Raw genomic sequence first — 6,654 nt, forward strand, 5'->3', positions numbered from 1 at the left:
TCCTGGGTACGGGAAGCTACTTTGCAGGAAAGGATGACTACTGACCGCCTGGTGAAAATGTAATCTCCCTCTGGACCCAAATGTATGGCTGAACTGAAAAAGTAAAAGCATCCCAGGGCAATAAAAGTCATTGTAAGAGAGAGCTGCAGGGTTTTTTCTTCTGCGCTTTTTTTTTTTTTTTTTTTTTTAATCTGCTCCCTGCACTCTTGCAGGCATAGCAATAGGTGAGCGGTGACAGGCGGTATTTTACTTGCCTGCTTATTCTGTTAGCATCCCTTGTGATCTAAATGCTTATGCATTTATATCGGTGTGTATACCAGATGTAGACGTCATCATGCCTTACCTCTCTGATAGTATAAATGATCCTCTTACGTCAGTGATTTTCAACCTTTTTATCCCATGGCACACATAAACAAATAAATAAAATTCTGCGGCACACCAAAAAGCAGATCTGGGGGGTGGGGGGAGATATAATTTAGGTTCATTCACACTGGACAGCGTTGTGTTAGCTGTTGTCATTTTTAAAATTTTATTTCACAATCTAAGGCAGTGGTCAGCAAACTCGTTAGTCAAGAGCCAAATGTCAACAGTACAATGATTTAAATTTCTTTTGAGAGCCAATTTTTAAAGCTGAAACTTCTTCTAATACCACTTCTTCAAAATAGACTTGCCCAGGCCATGGTATTATGTGGATATTTTGTGGAGGAGTTACACGCAAGGGGCCAAAGAGCCACATGTGACTCTCGAGCCGCAGTTTGCTGACCACGGATCTAAGGGAAAAGAGGTCAGAGCCCCTGACTAAATAGTTTAGAAATATTTCATAAATTTCTGTGGCACACCAGTGTGCCTCCTGCGGCACACTGGTTGAAAATTGCTGCTGTATGTAGCTGAAAAACATACCTTGTTCCTGGGATTTCGTAATGAAAAAATACTTCATCCTCTCACTTTCAAGGACATTTATTTATACTTTTCTCCCAAAGGTTGAGGAGGCATAGAAATTGCCTAAGCAAGTCCGCTTGATATAAAGTTTGTCCCAGGATGGTCAGTCAAGATAAACTATACAATCTGTGAGTCATCGTAAGCCCTCCAAATGTACTTACAGAAGCATTTAATAGAAATAACTGCCTTCTACTATGCCACTGATCTTAGCAAAAATAGTGAAAATTTTAATTAGTGTTATAATTAGTATTGATAAGTTTATCATCCATCTCAAAAGTGAATATTAAGATGTGCAGTATCACTTTTAGATGTTAGAATATTTACATAAAGTGAATTTAAAATGCAGCCTATTTTACTGTTCAAGGTCAACAGTCATTTGTTTTAAGTGGGTTTTACCATTAAGGACCTTAAAAACTGCAGGTTTGGATTCCGAACATCCATTGCTAGGCAAGTCATTGGAGACAGCCTGACCTTTACCATGTAGAGTTCAGGGCATCTGTATTATTTGCATATGAATATAAGGATACACAATAAACAAAGACTATTGATCGCTTGGTTTCTCTGCCAGCAATCTGTAACAAGCTTAAAAATAATCACAGCACAAAGTGAAGTACAAATACAAATCAATGAAAGAACAGTTCCTGGAGTGTTGGCAGCACCAGGCTTAAAGGAACTGGCACTGTCCTTGTTAGCTTTTGGAAGCAGCTTCAAAATCAGACAAAGCTCCTTTCAGTAGAAATCTGAAAGTGAAGGTCACCAAATCCAAGGATAAATATGAAGATTTAAGGGATAATTCAACAGAACCCCCTGACACTGCACTGTGAGATCGACAAAGGGTATGACTTGGGTAGTAGTTACGAAAATACTCAAAGCATCATGGAAACCTGGTTAAGGTTTGCAAAAATAAACTGAACGTTGTTTTCCAAGGATATTGGGAAGGAATATCAAGCCGTGGTCACTATGACACTATGTGAAGCATCAGTGAGACAACTAGAGAGATACTAAGAGCTCTGGAACATTTTTTTGCTAGGAGAAAGGGATTTAAGAATTGAGGGAGAAGATGCAAAGGCATATGAGAAGAATGAGAGTCAGTTTAAAGATCAGAGTTTCAAGAGGTGACAACTGATGAAAGATAACATGTAATCATTAGCAACTTCATGCCAAAAAGAAAAATATGAATTACATGGAGGACAGTAATACTGTCTTAAAACCTTCATAGGAATTTGAAGGAAATGTGCATGTCCAGTAACAAGTTGTGAGAACCTTTAAAAATGCTTTTATACAAATGAAAATTATATGAAAGTAAATGTAAAATAATTCGCCAATTTGAGATTTGTGCATTGAGGCAAATTGATCTTCCAAAAATAACCTTTCCTCTAGTTGTTGAGGAAGATGTGAACTACCTAATATTTCTTCTGTGTAAATAGTAATAGCAACAAAAACTGACATACAGTAGAAACGTTTTGTTGTGGTGGTGGTTAATCTCACCGAAGGATGTGTTTTCCCATAGATTTTATTTTTTTTTAAGAGAGAGAGTGAAAGTGAGGAAGGTGAGGAGAGAGAGAGTGAGAGAAAGAGAATGAGACCTATGGGTTGCCTCCTCGCCCGCCTGGACTGAAGCCAGGGATCAAACTTGCAACACAGGTATATGCTCTTGACCATTAATCAATCCTGCAATCCTTTGGTGCAAGGGCTGATGTTCCAACCACTGCGAACAATGGCCAGGGCAATAGTAGAAACTTCTTTAACCACCTTCCAATAAATCGGCTTGCTAAATCCTGCTCCCCACCACCTGTGTGGTCACACCAGTAAGGTGGAGGTGCTCTTGGGGCCCCTGACCCCTTTCACTCCTACTAATAGAACTTTATATATGTCTTGAGTTAGTTTTTCAACCCCTTTTTGACATTGTGGCTATTATAAACTAGGGGCCTAGTGCACAAATTCATGCCTATTGAAAGGAACTGGGCTGCAAGGCTGCTCAGTGAGCACAGGGATGGGTTTCAGCCCATCCTCTGCACCTCCACCAGGCCCCTCCCAGCAGTTCCTGATCCCTTGTTTGTCAGCAGCCCCGCTCCCGCTGCTGCTGTTCCCACATGCTGATGGTGCTGGCATCACTGGCACCTGCTGAGGGTGTGGAGCAATTGGATCTGGTGCCAGCAGCGCCAGGTGCTAGGGGTGGTGGGGAAGCCCTCAGAGGGGATCAGGACCAGCAGCCATCGCTCGCACATGCTGACGCTACCACGCAATTGGGACTGGTGCCAGACACCGGCTGTGTGTACGAGTGGCAGCTCCAGTGCTGGCACTGGGCATGAATAGTGCTGTCACCGGCAGTGGGTGCAAGAGGCAGCTGCCAGCCCTGATTACCCCTCAGGAGCAGATGGAGGTGGAGAAGCCCTGAGGGGAAATCAGGGCTGGCAGCTGCTGCTTGCACCCTCTGACAATGCTGAGTGATCAGGGCTGGCATTGGGTTCTGGCAGTGGGTGCAAGCTGGGACTCTGGCACCAGCAGTGGGTGCAAGTGGGACCAGCACCAGCAGCAGGTAGGAGCACTGGGTAAGACTGTGGCACAAAGAATTTTCAGTAACCACCAGAGGCTCCTGCTGATGAGTGACTAGCACCCTGCCTAAGTCTGAGATCCCCTCCCACCTGCTCCACCATCCTGCTGCAGCTGATGCCCACCATGTTTTGCACTCTGCCGCCTGCTGCCAATATCCACCATGTTCTGCACATGCCCCCTGGTGGTCAGCATATGTCATAGCCATCGTTTGTTTGGTTGTTCCGCCATTCAGTCTATTTGCGTATTAGCCTTTTATTATATGGGATACATATAAATTAAATTTTATGTAGAACAAGGAAACCTTAATGTAAATATTATATATAGCTGAAAGCTTTGGATGACTTGATATAGGTGAGTTGCTTAAAAACAAAAAAATTGCCATTAAATTAGATTTGGAGCAAAAACTGTAGTTGATTGTGAAGAAGAGAATCAAAAGTTTAAACATATGCTGAAAGTAGATCACTTAATTTATAAGAACCTAAGGTGGTCATCCTAGATGATGCATTACTCCTAAGGTTGAAATATAAGTGAATGGATAAAAGATAAAGAAGGTGTGGTATACACACAACAGGATATTACTAAGTCATAAAAAAGATTGAAATCTTGCTATTTGTGACAACATATATGGACCTTGAAGTCATTATGCTTAGTTAAATAAGTGAAACAGAGAGGGGCAAATACCATATGATCTCATAAGTGGAAACTAGAAAAACAAAATAAATGAATAAAATAAAACAAATACAGATCCACTGATATAGCAAACAAGATGATGTTTGTCAAGGATGGTGGTGAATGGGAATAAACATTTTTAAGTCACAGGTTACATAAGCCTATATAATAAAAGGCTAATATGCAAATCGACCAAGCGGTTGAACAACAGGTCCCTATGATGTGCACTGACCATCATCAGGAGGCAGATGCTCAACACAGGAGCTTCCCCCTGGTGGTCAGTGCACTGCACAGCTCAAGCAGAAGCCCCGAGCTGGGCTCACAGCTGGTAAGCACAGCAGAGGTGGCAGGAGCCTCTCCCACCTCTGTGGCAGAGCTAAAAATGTCCGACTGACAGCTTAGGGCCCCCCCACCCAACACCTAAGCTGTCAGTCGGACATCCCCTGAGGGCTCCTGGATTGCGAGTGGGTACAGGTTGGGCTGATGAACACCCCAGCCCCATGCACAAATATCATGCACTGGGCCTCTAATCCCATTTACATCCAGAATAGGTAAATCCAAAGATTCAGAAAGTAGATTAGTGCCTGCACAGAGGCTAGTGGATAGAGGGAATGGGGAGTGATTGATCATGGTCCCAGAGCTTTTTTGTCAACTGATGAAATGATCTGAGAATAGACAACAGTGTTTATGAGGGGAAAAAAGAACTACAATTCACTTAGTAATGTAAGGTTTTCCACATTTTATTCTCTCAGTCATGTGAATTCATATTACACATTTTGCACACTGTCTACCTGAAACCTAGGGTAAAAATAATATTCTTAAAACCCTATTTGGTTAAAAAAAAAATACAGTGTAGTATAAAAAATTTTCTCATCTTTAAAGAATAGCATTTGAATGGGTTTATCAATCATGAGTAGACTATAGTCTATGGAATTATGTTCATAATTTACAGTTGACCCTTGAACAACACAGGTTTGAACTGTGCAACTCCATTTATACATATATTTTTTCGGCACATATATTGGAAATTCGGTGTGTGGGGGAGTTGTGACAATTTTTTTTTTTAAGAAAACTGGCAGACAGATCTTATGATTTTCTTAATAACATTTTCTTTTATCTAGCTTATTCTAGAGTACTCTATTTATACACATAACATACAAAATAAGTGTTAATACCTTGTTTCCCCGAAAATAAGACAGTGTCTTATATTAATTTTTTCTCCCAAAGTTGTGCTAGGTCTTATTTTCAGGGGATGTCTTATCTTTCCATGTGCTAGGTCTTATTTTCAGAGGATGTCTTATTTTCGGGGAAACACAGTAGATTGTTTTGTGTTATCAGTAAGTCTTTCAGTCAACAGTAGGCTATTAGTAAAGTGTTTGGAGAGTCAAAGTGGATTTTTGACTGCTTGGGGTGTCAGCGCCCAAACTCTCACATTGTTCAAGGGTTAACTATATGTCTTGGAAGAACCCCAACATAGCACACATTGCTATTGCACAGATTCGAGTATTATGTAAGGCAAGTCATGTCACCCAGAATGTAAGAATTCAATATATTTACTGATAACTTAGCCAATGTGTCCCAAATGATTGCCAATAATTTTTTTTAAAGATTTCATATGTAGCTATAAGAAAAGTTTCACTGAACAATGCTTATCCTTATTACACAAAATATCCTTTTATGTTTTAAACCCTCTCAATTGATTTCATTATTCTATTAATGGGTCATTTGGGAGAGAGTCCTCTGTGAGTCTGTTCCTGCTTGTCTTTCCAATAGAGGCACTGACTCCCCTTTCAAGGATGTTTGCTATACAAACATCCTTGAGGGACAAAGATGGTATCTCTCTCCAGAGCAAGGGACTCATTTATTTCCTGAATGCCAGTCAGGCTTATTGCCAGTTATAAAAGATTCAAGGTCTTTCCGCTCAAGATTTCTCTTCTGTAATGCAACCCATTGTGTGTGCAGGAATCTCAATATTTTTAGTGTCAGCCTGTGAGAACTGGGGCTTGAGAATCAAGTGCAAATGCTGACTTCCTGAATGCCACAACTGCTCTGTCTCTGAGCCAGGAGTCTGGTGTCTTCTGCCAGCATCCATGTTAGCTGCAAGTATGGTGAGATCTCAGAGCCCATGTCATCAATTCCCAGTTCATCAATTAAGTCATAAAATAGACTTTTCCAATCTATTTCTTCATCTTAATTGCAAAGCAAATAGAAACTATATATTTTTTGCAGCATCAACTTACTAATTCTGTATTAAGCAACAAGGTCTTTCAGAAGCACGATTCCTTTAGCAGAGCAAAGTCTCTTACTCATCTGTCTACCCATGAGCATCATGCAGTCCGAGAGCCTCCTGCCCATCCTTGCGGTTTTCATAGTTAGAAAAGACAACACACACAGACAGTTTTCTCTAGGTGATAAGGGTTTATCTAAGAATAGCTGCAGGAATGAGAAAACCCAGAAACATACTCAGCATCTTAGAGTCATTCTGTGCCT

This window comes from Pipistrellus kuhlii, unplaced genomic scaffold (genome assembly GCF_014108245.1).
Source record: "Pipistrellus kuhlii isolate mPipKuh1 unplaced genomic scaffold, mPipKuh1.p scaffold_m20_p_14, whole genome shotgun sequence".
Lineage (NCBI taxonomy): Eukaryota > Metazoa > Chordata > Mammalia > Chiroptera > Vespertilionidae > Pipistrellus > Pipistrellus kuhlii.